General features: G+C 43.4%; 1 protein-coding gene across 2 annotated transcripts in view; it reads left to right on the top strand.

Annotated features, from left to right (window-relative positions):
• The first annotated feature begins 141 nt into the window (after positions 1–141).
• Positions 142–15,272, top strand: part of LOC126237480 (uncharacterized) — a 361,405-nt gene continuing 346,274 nt past the window's right edge. For both annotated transcript variants that reach the window (XM_049947623.1, XM_049947624.1), the window contains exon 1: positions 142–368. The gene's annotated coding sequence lies outside the window, so the exon portion shown is untranslated. The remainder of the gene's footprint in view (positions 369–15,272) is intronic.

The raw sequence follows: 15,272 nt of genomic DNA, 5'->3' as shown, positions 1-15,272 counted from the left end.
GTGGTCGCGGCGGTGCCCGCTGTACAGTTAGCGGCGGCTGCGGCGGAGGGCGGCTACGTCACAGTGGTGACGTCACGGCGCCCCTCCTCCGGCGCGGCGCGGCGCGGCGCTGAGCGAGGCGCGGCCAGCGACGGCGTTCGTTCCAGTAAGGCTGCGGCGGTGTCGGGAGCCAGGCGGGGTGCGAGGGAATGCTGTCAGAGGCGAACCACCTGCTGGTACACGGGGCGACTGCTATTACCTGGACACTCTGCCGGCCATCCTGTGACACGAGTCGCCAGTGAAACGGAACGCTGTGTGCACAAGGCTATACTACTCAGCGACGCACGCTTTCTTCAAGCTCCAAACACCATCTATTGGAAGAAAAACTGGTGAGTCTTTGCTCTCGATTTAACTAATCTACCATTGTCATCCTCTACACGTACTACCGATACCAACAGTTCACAGCTTTGTGTAGCTCTGTCATTAGTGTCACTTGTATCTGTCCAATTTCCACTGCGTCTTCTTGATGCTTGTCGGGACGTAGCGAAATCTCACTTCATGTGTAGGCGTAGCAAGGGAGCTAGCAATGGCGTATAGCGATTGTCACAGTGCACCTAATGATGGGGATGATATAACTGTGTCCTAATTTGTCCTCCCACCATAATCACCAGTTGTACCCAATTTTGTTTGTCAGAACAAAAATATTCGAAATTCTTTATACCCGTTAAAAGAAGTGGTTTCCTTCTGAAAGCTATTCTTTTACTTTGAAATAAACACTTACTTCCATTGTTTAGCAAATACCTATTTTGTCTCCCTAGAGCAGCATCAAGTTGCATCACAATAAAGTATTCTTATCGCATGTTGTATTCCACAAGTCACTATCTGGGAACATCTGAAGACTTCCCTAATAGAAGTGTCTTGTCACTTGTTGCTTTCTCTCACAGTGACGTATGGCACGTAAAATACTGTAAGCATAATATTGTTACTTTGATGTAGCGTGTGATGTCAAAGAGGAAGAAATTATAACTGCTGAATAGTGAAATAGGGTTTATTTAAAAAAATAATAATAAAAATAACCGAACAGCCTTCTCAGGAAAATTAATTCCTTGAAGGGATTCACAAAGGATGTAGACCCGAATGTACGAAAGATTATCTATCTATTTCCATTGCATTTTTTCTACCTAATGTACTCTCTTTCTGCGCTAAGGTTGTGCCACAGAATGCTAATAGTCAAAAGATTCAGTTATCTATTTTAATGAGGAATTACTTCAGGGGCTAGCATGAGGAATTCTCTCTCTGACTGTGTTAAGTCGATCTTTTTTAATGATGACCGTGACCTCTGTCTTTCTCAGAGAGTGATCTGCTAAATGAGCCTATAGTACAGGTCGATGTAGACCTGAAATCGCAGTGCCAGTCTTCTTCTTCACCCAACTCCACGGATGCTCTGAAGTCAACTATGCATGTCCAGCCCTACTTGGAAAGAATAGTTAAAAGAATTGTCACAGTGTTAAGAAGTGGTTCCAAAATAAATAATTCTATCTCTCCGGATCGTGGCAAAATTTTAAATAATTTTCTGAGGCTGACACGCCTCGTTCAACTATACACTGCCACCCATCAGAGAATGCTGATGTCCGTGCCTTGGTCTTGTACATTGTTTTAGTATCACAGAAAGGTTTAAAAGACTGCTTCTTGGTTACTGCTGCCTGAAGTATTTGATGACGCGTCTACGGTCATGATAATCGAGAAAATGCTGTCGTTTGTATTTATGTGCCTAAAAGGAAGCAAATATAAATATTCGGATTAAATCGGATAATATGACATTACTGGGAAACCTGAAAAGGGAGACATGTAAGAATTACTGAATCAGTACGATAAACTCCGCAGTTAATCAACTGCTTCGCAGAAGAGCACCGTGTGCTACCTAACATACGTGAGCTTACAGATACAGATAAAAAGCTGTGGAATTCTGTGGACTAATCGAAAACACTATAAAAATATTTCAAGCCAAAGTCTTGGACGACAGTCTCTCTTAGATTCACGGGGTCTTGCCACCGGATAAAAATTGATTTCAGTGTCAACCAGCGGTGACGCGAATGATCAGTACGGACTAATTACATGAAGCTGTCCAGTGATAGGAGCGAACATTTGTGTAAATATTTCGATATTTTTAATTCTTTACTTCAGTTACTGCCGAACGTTATTCGTTTCCATAGCCTTTTGATCATGAAACGTTTAAGAACTCTTCTCTAAATCGCGTTACTCCTATGACTTTCTCCGTTTTTAATGGATCAAAAACTAAATGCATATTCCATGTTGTTGTTGTGATCTTCAGTCCAGAGACTGGTTTGATGCAGTTCTCAATGCCACTCTATCCTGTGCAAGCGTCTTCATCTTCCATTACATACTGCAACCTACATCCTTCTGAATCTGTTTAGTGTATTCATCTCTTGGTCTCCCTATACGATATTCCATAATATTCCGTAATATTAAAAGTGTCAGCTAAACAAGATCCGACCATCTGCAGCGATTTATACTACCATGGATGAAATGTTGCCTATGCCTAATTGTTAATATATCATATGAGGTGACCTGGTTTACTAAAGCAACAAAAAGATATCGCCTATTTGTGAGCTTCGGAAAGCGGCTCAAGGGAAATTGAAAGTAAACATTGCTAGTTATTTTCGTACCCTTCAAACATAGTTGGAAGTTGGGATGAGCATTTGAAACTAATCATATGCTGGCAGTACGCCTTGTTCAAAGAAGCGAAGGAAAGAGTCTGCTGTTGAATCGGACTCTCGGAATAATATACGGAAATAACAAAGTTCTGATGGACTATATCATGACGGTTCCTACTCTTCGCTCTGTTAAATGTGGTAGTGTGGCTACTGCAGCCTGGAGCACATTTGCTTATAGAAATCTCGGTGGAGGTCATTTTGTTAAGATGTCTGTACACCGCTTAAGGAAGTAATTCGGAAAGTTATTTGGTAATGAATGTCTGCTGAACTAATTCAAAATAAATAATTTAGGTCGACTGAAGAGGCCGTCTCAAAATGTTTTGAATGTGAGGACACAGACGCGGTTATATGTTCAAAAGGAAAAAAAATCTCCTGCAGTGTGACCCAGGTTAATGAAGTTCTTAACCAGATGGTACGTTGTAGCGTTGCAGTCGAGATGTAAGGGGAATCACTTCCACTTTTGAGTCGAAGATCGTATCCGAGATATCGGGCAGAGAAATTTAAATTTTAAATTTATTAGAGGTACTTAATGTAGCACCGAGAAATTTTGAATATTAACTGCTTGAGACCAATCCGCTGGTTCGGAAGCAGGTTCCTTTCTCGGATATGGCCTCTGATTTTTCTCATGACGTATGAAATATGTATGGTCAGAGATTCGAGTCACGTCCGTAGTTCGTTGCATTTACATTCCCACACACGTATTCCGATCGAGTTGTTGGTGCTTCACGTCATCCGATTTTATTCAGTGGTATCATTTCCATAGTCTTGAATATTCTAAACCCGTTAGTAGCTTAATATTGTTTTTGGTATTGGAACTGGTATGCTTCAGTTGAGACTGGTGCATCCACAAAAACACTTGCAGCTGGATCCGTCATGTAACATCCTGAATTGAATTGTTCAACAATTTCGTTTTCTTTTCTTCTGATATTACTCGACAATGACCGAGCGCTAGCATTCACGTGTCTCTCAGTGTCTAAAGCTGGTTTGCTGTAATCTTGGATGACATAAAGGATAGTCGTAGCCTATAACGAATTTTATCAACGTATATACATACTTTTTTCGACGCAGACTGCGATATTTGGGAAACATACAGTAACATGGAAAGACTCTCGATAGATCTTTCAACGCTATGCACAAACGATTGTGTTGTTTGTGTGGTATTTGTATTACACTGTATTGTAAAAACAACGGTGAGACCAGGGGAAAGAAATAAGTATTAATCAAGATAGATTATTCTCGCTAGACAGTAAACGAAATGCAACGCAAGGTCAAAAGTTTCGATTATCTCCTACCTTCAGAAAGGGGAAATACGTACACTTATACTACTCATAATAATATTGAAATTATAGAAATACGGACCTTCATACATTCAGAAAGATACGCGTCCTTTAATTGCTTAATATAATACCAACATGCATCGGCACCACATTTTTAAAACACACATACTTGTGAAGCTACTCTTTAAATACACAGCTGGTATAGGTCTCCAGAAAAAAATGTCTTTTTCCTTAGCTGAAGTTAATTTTGAGCAAATCTCCTTCAATTTGCTGAGAGTTGTTTTCTCAGAAACCAGCAAACGTATTCCAAGGTTGATCCATGCCCGGTTTTTAGATCATAAAAACGTTGCGCCCTTGTCCTCTGATCCCTTTAGAAAAAGAGTCTGAACATCAATTCCATTAGTGCCCGAAGAAAATCTTGATAGGGAAAATCATCACCATCTAGAATCTAGCCTGCCGTTATGTATGCAAATCTGAGATATTTACACTCCTTGAAATTTAGCGACGCTAGGAATTTCTGGTTTTGTCTTTCAGTAAACGAAAATAAAGTCGTACTGCGTTGTTTGCTGCACAGTGTAGCCACCTCAATTGGATGGGTCCTCTTAACTCTTACCATTTGCACCATTCTTGCGAAAAATGAATGTTACGCCCAGGGTTCAGTTGCATAGTATATGGCATTATTGAAAGTGCGTGTGGAGGGCAGTGCTGTGTTGTCATTGTTGAATATTCATATGAGGGGTTAGCCCATCCATCCGCAAAATACGATGCTAATCGGTTTCATCGACCACTGGAGGCACAAATCAGCATCATCAGTGCCTTATGTTCTCAGTTCATAAGATGCCTGTTAGGAATAAGTGAGGCAGTAAGACCAAGTAAGAGCTTTAGCCTCTATCCCAGGACAGATGGTTCAAATGGCTCTGAGCACTATGAGACTTAACAGCTGTGATCATCAGTCCCCTAGAACTTAGAACTACTTAAACCTAACTAACCTAAGGACATCACACACATCCATGCCCGAGGCAGGATTCGAACCTGCGACCGTAGCAGTCGCGCGGTTCCGAAATGAGCGCCTAGAACCTCTAGGCCACCGCGGCCCGCTATCCCAGGTCATTGGGGTACAGTGTAGCAACCACCAATTGTAACAGAATTTTTTTTTTTTTTTTCATGGCGAATTGGCGCTGTCTTCCAGTATTGAAGCTACCCAGTAATATCGACACTGTTAAGAAAATTCAGAACATTGGCATTTGTAACTGACCCAAAAATAATTCTACTGCCACCAACGTACATCTTCATCTCGAATGATTGCTAACCGAACGAGCCTGGATTCGATTCCCGGCCGGGTCGGCTACTTTCTTCGTTCGGAGACTGCTGGTCCTCTTGTCCTCACTTTCGTATTGTCGTAATTACATTCCCCGATGGAATGGCCTTATGGGCTCGTTGCGAAAGACATTTAAAAAACATGTACATCTCGCTAAGTACCGTAAAGACAAGATAAGAGTGATCAGGGGTTGGATGGAAGAATATAGACAGTCGGTTTTCTCTCGCTCCGTTTGCGAGTGGAACAGGAGAAGGAATGGCTAACAATGGTAGACTGTACCCTTCATCATGCTTCGTATGGTGGCTTGCCGTGTATGTCTGATGATGAAATGTGTATTCTGACATCGGTCATGTGTGTTGTATGATAAATCAAATTGAGCGAAATGCAACATGAGGATGTCGACAATCTTTCATATAAAAGAAAAGTTGTACAGAATTATCAGGTATGACACTAGACAGATTAGACCTTATAGGGCGGACATAAATGGAAGTATTATCTACGAGTGAATCGACGTCCGTGATAGACTAGTATCACTGGAGTGTGGAAGATCCTCCTCACTGGGCTTTTGCACGGCGCAGCAGCAGTATTTTGGGGTGCAGTAGCGACTGCTGGCCGCGCAAGAGGAAGGTTCCCCAAGGCCAGGCTGCTGCCACGAACGTCCCACATGGGAGGCGGCCCGGACAATTAGCGGCGGGCCTCCCAGCTGCCTACACGGCATTGTCGTACAGGCCTTGGCGGGCGCGCCGCGGTGCGGCGGAAGCTGTCGCTGTAGCCGGGCGCTCTCGCTGCTCCTCCTGCTGCTGCTCGCCTCATTTGCACGACGTGGGCGAGATGATCCCACCGTGAAGCATACACACTCGGCTGGCCCTCTTCGATTTTCTGCATGCCTATCACACTTATAGAATTTGAAGCTCAGCTCTCAAAAAAAAAAAAAAAAAAAGTAAAATACACTGCCTGACCAAAAGAAAAAGAAATTGAAGGACCGAAAAGACATGGTCGGATGTTTTGTGTAACTTGGTGCATGTATGCACTGCCGGCGCCTATGTAAATGATTCGAGTTACAATTCTCTGTAACAGATAGAATGGCTACCAGAGTGCATTAGTGTCGCTGTCAGGCCTCCTGGTAGGGTATATAAGAGACATGAACCGAATCAGATGTCGAATGATCATTTGAAAGTATCCTGGCAGGGTCGCCAAGTGAAAGTATGTAACCAAAATTGTATCCTTTTATTCAGTGAAAGTATCAGTGATAAGATTGTTCTAATTGATTATTCAGCAAACCTGCATCTGACTGCATCTGTGAACTTGTTTCTTGCACTCCTCCATTTTTCCAGAAATGCAACATGTATTTGATTCAGCAATAAAATTTAAGAGAATAATGCCGCTTGTGCAATGGCATTAAGATGGTACTGGAAAATTAACATTTGGCCCTGATGTTTACTTGGTTCTTTCATTGGTGGGTAACTTTACTCTGCTACTCATTTTCATATTCAATTTAAGCCAGGGTGCGATTTGTGCTTTTACCAGTGGGGGGGATGTCTTCGGGGGTTATTAGAATTATGTATGTTACTAGCTTGGATTGTGGCGTTACGCATGGTTAAACAGCTATTTATAAATAGATGTTAATGCCGAAACTCGCTATTCACGCGTATGTACTATCAGAAAAGCCATCACTTGTTATATCTTTAAAAGTGCATTATAGCTAAAGCTTATTTACAAAATCATCTACATACAGGTATACGAGGGGAATTCAAAACGTACAGGCACATTTGTGAAAGGCTGTACTTATTCTGATGATAGAAAACTGAAACATATTAATAGTAAGACTTCCTAAAAATTTTCAGTGTTCGGTTCCACAAATTTAAATTATATGTTAAGTTTTACTCCAGTGCGTGGGAAATAAGCATCCCAGGTTGGGACGCATAAACTGAAACCAGAGGAGGGGATGGTGTGATGCAGAGGGGGGGAAATCCCCCCCATCCCCCCCTGCAAATCGCACACTGATTTAAGGAAAGGATTTGGATTATGATACAGGCTGTTAGAAACACAATGTTGATCTCAATATATATATTGTTAAACTTTTAAGTCATACACAAAACCTACCGTAGTACAAAAGATTCTTACAAAAATTTTACCAAACGCTTACTGTGTTCAAACCTTTGACATACAAATCCTAACTCTGAATATTATCTAACAAAACCAATTTGAAATCATTATATATCTTCTCTCATTTACATGCTAAGGTTTGGTCTGGGGCAGCGAGCGCGACCTACCTTACAGCTGTCACCACACGTCTGCTTCCTCCGGCCACCTACCTGCGACTCCTCGGTTTTTTACTGCACGCGCCCAGCTCTCTTAACCATCAAAGAACCTCCTACTCAAAGATGTTATACTCGTTCCACCTTGCGGTTGGCAACTACCGACTATTTTCGGGAGCTACCGTGATCAGACCTTAGTACATACCTTTCACAATGTGTAGGGCACGGAGGTACCGTGTACTTGTCTGAGACAGCGTTATCAGCGTCTCAAGTTTGAAAGGAGCTTCATTGTGGGTCTCCATTTGGTTGGCTGGTCGAATCGTGCAATATTCAGATTCGTAGGGCATTCGGCTGAGACAGTGGTCCGATGTTGGAGTGAACGTGGGGGCAGGCACTCCCGCCTTCAAGGTTCCAGTCGGACACGTCTGACGACCACAATGGAGGATCACCACACCGTGCACCGAGCTCATCGTAACCGTTCCACGCCTGCTCCTGCCACCCGAGGACAAGTAAAGGACTCTGCGCAACACTGTGTCATTTGACACCGCTGGTTAGAGATCAGCAGCATCCAGACTGTAATATTGCCGTCTCGTGCGTAGGCTAACGGCTGCATTTGGAGTGGTGCCACGGCTGGAAACCAAGAGGTGACTGATGAATGATGTGTCATTCTGTTCAGCTGTAATTCGCGTTTTTCGCGCTCCTGAATGGTCAACGTGGGCGAGTATTTCGGCAACCTGGGCAGAGGTCTCAGTCTTCATATGTTTTGGAGACGCACATCAGCGTCAGTCCTGGCGTCATCTTGTGGTAATCCACCGGGTGTTTCACGTCACTATTGAAAGTGATTGAGGGATGTGAGACGGAGTAACGATACGTCACGGACATTTTGCGGCCTCATACGCTACCTCTTATGTGACAGTAACTTGGTGCCATTCTTCAACACAACAATTCTCCACAAACGGGACGCCTCTTTGAACTGTTATGAGGTGCTAACATACTCATAACCTGAACCCGGTGACGTATACAGTAAACAGCTCACTGCCCACTACATCACGTGAATTGAAAACCAAGAAACAATGTCGCGGTATGTATATCTAGCTATGCATCCGATTGGACGCTCACTGTATGTATAACTAACTATGCATCCGATTTGGACGGGGGTGCCAATTAAACATGAAATATGGGTACCACAACTCACGTAGATGACAAAGGTTTCCACCAAGCTACTAAATGAAACTAGAGGTCCCTATAACAATCCACTTTATTATTAGACGAATTAATGTGATTCTAGCCGCTGGATGAACAATACAGATAATTATAAATGGACGCAAGAGAACAAAAATATGTACGAAAGATCTTGACGAAGCGGCCGGTGTGGCCGAGTGGTTCTAGGCACTTCAGTCTGGAACCGCGCCGCCGCTACGGTCGCAGGTTCGAATCCTGCCTCCGGCATGGATGTGTGTGATACCCTGTTAGTTAGGTTTAAGTAGTTCTAAGTTCTGGGGGACTGATGGCCTTAGATGTTGAGTCCCATAGTGCTCAGAGCCATTTGACATAGCAATGATACAAAAACTGTGTCCGCAAAAATGGGCATATTATTTCTGGATAAGTTGATGGCCTAAAGAAAAGGCGCAGAAAAAGTCTTACAGGTACTAGTCCTCTCTCCTAGGCCCATATTGAGTGCAGCTAGCCGGCTGTATGGATCGAATTCAGAAAACGAAGCTTTCATGTGAACCAAATAGCTTCCCGGTCCCCTCGTCACGGCGTATGTAGACGCGGTCCATGCTTGCCACTCTGCTGATGCTCGGGTGCAGAGGATGGCCGCAGTAGTGGCAAAGTTCAGCCGTGGCATCAGCTCTAAAGTGAAGGCAGCTCCCTCTGCAGTACTGAAGTGTCCTCTATTTGCAGTCTCCCTCTGACGCGACGTGTCTTTCCCCTCTTCTCCACAAAATCTGGCTGATTCTGCCAGCGCCACAATCTCGAAGCCAATAGCAGTATACTTTCAGACTTTCTGCCAATGAAAAGTTCACAACAGTTACAACAATTTTCTTATTTAATTCTTCATGCTTTCCCGGCGATCTGTTGACATCTTGGATATTCGGGACTCGATCGACCCAACGACCAGTCTCAGGTAGCACCTGAAGAAGACAGCGAGGCACGCTTTTGAAATGTTGTTGTTGTAGTCTTCAGTCCTGAGACTGGTTTTATGCAGCTCTCCATGCTACTCTATCTCGTGCAAGTTTCTTCATCTCCCAGTACTTACTGCAACCTACATCCTTCTGAATCTGCTTAGTGTATTCATTTCTTGGTCACCCTCTACAATTTTTACCCTCCATGCTGCCCTCCAATGCTAAATTTGTGATCTCTTGATGCCTCAGAACATGTCCTACAAACCGGTCCCTTCTTCTTGTCAAGTTGTGCCACAAACTCCTCTTCTCCCCAATTCTATTCAATACCTCCTCATTAGTTACGTGATCTACCCATCTAATCTTCAGCGTTCTTCTCTAGCACCACATTTCGAAAGCTTCTATTCTCTTCTTGTCTAAACTAGTTATCGTCCATGTTTCACTTCCATACATGGCTACACTCCATACAAATACTTTCAGAAACGACTTCCTGACACTTAAATCTGTACTCGATGTTAACAAATTTCTCTTCTTCAGAAACGATTTCCTTGCCATTGCCAGTCTACATTTTATATCCTCTCTACTTCGACCATCATCAGTTATTTTGCTCCCCAAATAGCAAAACTCCTTTACTACTTTAAGTGTCTCATTTCCTAATCTAATTCCCTCAGCATCACCCGACTTAATTCGACTACATTCCATTATCCTCGTTTTGCTTTTGTTGATGCTCATCTTATATCCTCCTTTCAAGACAGTGTCCATTCCGTTCAACTGCTCTTCCAAGTCCTTTGCTGTCTCTGACAGAATTACAATGTCATCGGCGAACCTCAAAGTTTTAATTTCTTCTCCATGGACTTTAATACCTAATCCGAATTTTTCTTTTGTTTCCTTTACTGCTTGCTCAATATACAGATTGAATAACATCGGGGAGAGACTACAACCCTGTCTCACTCCCTTCCCAACCGCTGCTTCCCTTTCATGCCCCTCGACTCTGCCATCTGGTTTCTGTACAAATTGTAAATAGCCTTTCGCTCCCTGTGTTTGACCCCTGCCACCTTTAGAATTTGAAAGAGAGTATTCCAGTTAACATTGTCAAAAGCTTTCTCTAAGTCCACAAATGCTAGAAATGTAGGTTTGCCTTTCCTTAATCTATTTTCTAAGATGAGTAGTAGGGTCAGTATTGCCTTTGAAATATCGTGCGAGAACGACGTGAACATCCAGCTGGATTCCCGAATATCCAAGATGTCAACAATTTTCTTCTTCTAACGAAACTGCCATGGTTAACAAATACTGCTCAGTTCTCTCTTAGAGGGGGCATTAGAGAGATATTCTCTTTCCCTATACGTGTGATTTTTGTTTCGGCCAATAAGAACAGCTGCTTTTTGGCGCTCAAGAGACTCCGCGACCGCTATGAAAGTAATCGTCATGAGCCAGCCGCAGGCCTCCATACAAAATATAAACACCTGCACCTGCAACGTCCTCCGGTCCCCAACGACTATGTCCCACGCTGAGTTATTCCCTCCGCAGATCTCATCTTTTCTAAACAGTATTCTTTAAGCTCCTCACACACTGAAAATTTGCAGTGTGTCGGACCCTCTCGGTCTGCCACCCTACGGGAACCGTCTGAGATTTTCGTATCTGTCCCCAGCACACACCTAACTGAGTCCCGGCTTTCAACAGAAACATTTTTGTGGTTTGCACCCAATACTCTCCTTAGAACCCTTGTTCATACACATAGCTGGCTAGCCATTCCAAGTTATGCAAAAACCCTACAATGATTCGTCACCGTACAGAATTAAAGGAAATTGTATTATTTACCTTTGCAGTCACTGGTATTAGATTTAACTGCGTGCGCACTTTCATGCAGCAATACTAATTTAAATTGATAATTCTGAATAATTATTTATTAATAAGGTTACGGAATAGTTTTAGAAAAACTGCCCATAACACCATCTTCGTGATTTTGGGGTATTGCTGTGGTCACTGCAATTCCCACATCTGTTCCCGGCAGAACATGCGTGGGACAAGTTCCAATAGTTGATGGCCAGTTAGCCTCCTAGGAGGATACATCGGATTTATGGCACCTTTCCCAACCCAATCAGTGTATGCATCCAGGCCAAAGGGGGAGCAATGCCATACTTATAAGTTCGCTCACGCTGCCAAATCCTTTGTAAATTTGAATCGATTTTGTAATCATTGAAATAGCATATCACACCCTCTCAAGCCGCGAGGTTTCATATAGTTTTCAGTTCCCCTTTTGGGTGCTTCCCCTGTTTTTTGTAGAATATCACGTTTGAGATTAGATTTCCGAACGCTATTAGGTACAAGACCTCTCCAAGGTTTTTGCGAATTGGCCGGTACATGAAGCTGAGGATTCTACAACAAGGCTATAAGAAATGATTATGCACATATGCACAAATCTTTCGTTATGTAACGATTTGTAATGGATTTTCTGAGAATGTGAACAGATTCAGTTCAATAACAAGTGCGTAGTATCGTTGGTTTCTAAGCGTGAAATCCATTAGAATCTCACTAACATTATTTTTCTATTTTTATTTACATGCCATATTTATAAACAAATGGCAATCTTAATAAGGAAAGATTAAATAATAATTTTAATAAAAATGACACATACTTACATGAAAATAAAGTATTCAAAATAAGTCAAAATTTCCTACAAAAAAAAAGTGATGTATGATATAGGAAATAAAATACTTTCTTCTTTATAGGGGTAAAGTAGTATGACTGAGATGTATATTTTAGTTATGTAACAGAAATGTCTATATCAAATATTAATTTATTTTACTATGACCAGTAATTAAAACTAGATATAATTTTTGGAAAATTGTGATTTTGTATTTGTTAATTCACATTTCTATTTATTAATAACTGTAAAATTTAAACAGAAGATAGGAAAAATTGCTGCTAGTAAGATCGAACCAGCGACTTCACGGAAAAAACGTATTACGCTACTGACAAATTGTTGATAAACTAGAAATGTGCTCGGAAATATTCTAATCTCGATTTTTTTAAATAGATGTCTAGGTATGAGAAAATCGAAAAGAGTCAGTCTGCGAAGTCCCCTTGCCACCTGAAATAAATGTTACTCTAGTAGGCTGCGCATCTCAAGTTCGCGAGAAATCTATGTTCAAAATCTTACGAGCTTCTTGAGTACTACACCTCAACGCCAGCCGCCGAGTAGCGGCGTTACCGCGACTTCATGTTAAGGCAGCAGAATAGATGTCTGCGTCTGCAAACGTTCCAAGCAGACAGCTGTCACCGAGTTTCCTATGGCGTAACACCGGAGCATGGCAGATACTCCTAGGCGCTTGCAGAATATGTCTTCGGGGTCCTGACAGTGAACAAAAGCACGGTGAGTCGTTGTGCGAGGTGTCTGTTATCACTGCAACAAAGTCGCGCAGAGCTGTCTGATTTCCCGCGTGCCGGCCGCCCGCACACAGGTCTGAACGTGCGTGCTCGTTGCCACTGACTCCCGCTCCGTGGCAACGCAGGGCCTCACACAAGCCTTGCACACTCGAGAGGAGCTCATAAAACTTCGTCGGACACTTATTTCTCGTCCACTCTACAGTCCCGATCTCGCATCTTCCGACTTCCATCTGTTTGGCTCAGTGAAGGATGAAATCCGTGGGAAGCAGGACGTATATGATGAGGATGTTGTTGATGCAGCAAGACGTTGGCTCCGACGTCGATCAGTGGAGTGGTACCGTGCGAGCATGCACACTTGCCGGTAAGGTGGCGTAATTCGGTGCTTTTGAACGGAGATTATTTTGAAAAGCAGGGTCGCGTAGCCAAAGGAGTAGGGATTAAAAATCATCCTGAAACTTTCGTGGCAGATTAAAACTGTGTGCTGGACCGAGACTCGAACTCGGGACCTTCGCCTTCCTGTGCGGATAGGCGTGAGTAGTGCTTGGGTAGCTCAGATGGTAGAGCACTTGCCTGCAGAAGGCAACGGTCCGGCACAGAGTTTTAATCTGGAAGGCAAAGGTCGCGAGTTCGAGTCTCGGTCCGGCACACAGTTTTAATCTGCCACGAAAGTTTCATATCAGCGCACACTCCGCTGCAGAGTGAAAATCTCATTCTGGAAACATCCCCCAGGCTGTGGCTAAGCCATGTCTTCCGTACGCTCGTACCTTCGTTAACAGACTGCAGTGAGATACCGTATCAATTGCTTTTCCGAAATCTAAAAATATGGAATCTGCCTGTTGCCGTTCATCCGTAGTTCACAGTATATCATGTCTCCGCGATATCCTTTCCTTCAAGAGTGCTAGTTCTGCAAGGTTCGCAGTAGAGCTTCTGTGAAGTTTGGAAGCAGACGAGGTACTGCAAGAAGTAAAGCTGTGACGCCGGGGCGTGAGTCGTGGTTGGGTAGCTCAGATGGTAGAGCACATACCCGAGAAAGGCAAAGGTCCCGAGTTCGAATCTCGGTCCGGCACATAGCTTTAATCTGACAAGAAAATTTCACATCAGTACACACTCTGCTGCAGGGTGAAAATCTCATTCTGGAAAATCATCCTGCTTTCAGAAAAAAAGTGTATTGCGTTAGTTATGGAACGCCCCTCGTAACTGACAAATGTGGCGATAGGAAGAGCGTCCGGCTACAAATTTAAAAATAATTTTTCAGCTTCATGAAAAGAGCGGACTGCGGGCGGCAGGTCGACTTCTAAGAAAGAAAGAACTTGATGACAAATTAAACAAAAGTTTTGCCGTACAACGTGGATAAGTACTTGCTAAGGCACCGTGGAAAATATGAACTGCTTTACACATTAACTGCAGTCTTGAGTGTTTATAATTGGCAACCAATGCTGTACAATCGCAATAAAGTCATGAGATGTACAATTGACTCTTTTATTAGAACATGTTACGTGTTTCGGAATTACACCCATCTTCAGACATCACAAACTTCAACTCCTGCCTAACCAACCAGGCGTGGAGCCTTGACAACTCAAACAAAAGTGTCCAATAACATATGACTGCAACGCAAGCAGTCTTGAAGCAGAGTTTTTAGTTGACGACTGAATATGGGTTACTTCAGTGCGTTGCTTTAGTGAAAAGAATCAGATTAATATTTAAAGTATCTTACAGTGGGCCTATTTGCATTCCAAGTCGGAATCGTGCTGGGTTATTTTGATCTTTGTTATAGCGTCCCAGCTTCTTAAATGTTCTGTGTCAAGTCGTATACAAAAAAATATAGTATGCACTGAGACGTCAACGTTGTAAAGATAGAGGTACGGAAGGTCAACCAAAATCAGTGAAACATTTGAGGAGCCACAGCCGCTCAGTAGTAAAAGTTCTTCCTCGCCGGTGTTGCATAAGGATGAGGTGTGAGGGCGGCGGTACAATACCGGCGCTGGATAACGCCCGCTCGCGCCCACGGCACCTGCGCCCCGCCATTAGCATACGGCTTACCGCTCCGCAGGGGCTGGACGGCTGGGTAATGCCGCCCACCCCGCGGACACCTTTCTCCGGCACGGCGTGACACAGATATCACGGCGCAGCGCCGCGCGACGTGGCCGCGTTTTCTCCGTCCGGCGCCGCCGCGCATGCGCAGTCGCTGCGCGCGC

This window comes from Schistocerca nitens, chromosome 2, assembly GCF_023898315.1.
Source record: "Schistocerca nitens isolate TAMUIC-IGC-003100 chromosome 2, iqSchNite1.1, whole genome shotgun sequence".
Classification (NCBI taxonomy): domain Eukaryota; kingdom Metazoa; phylum Arthropoda; class Insecta; order Orthoptera; family Acrididae; genus Schistocerca; species Schistocerca nitens.
This window is presented reverse-complemented; position numbering and strand designations above follow the sequence as displayed.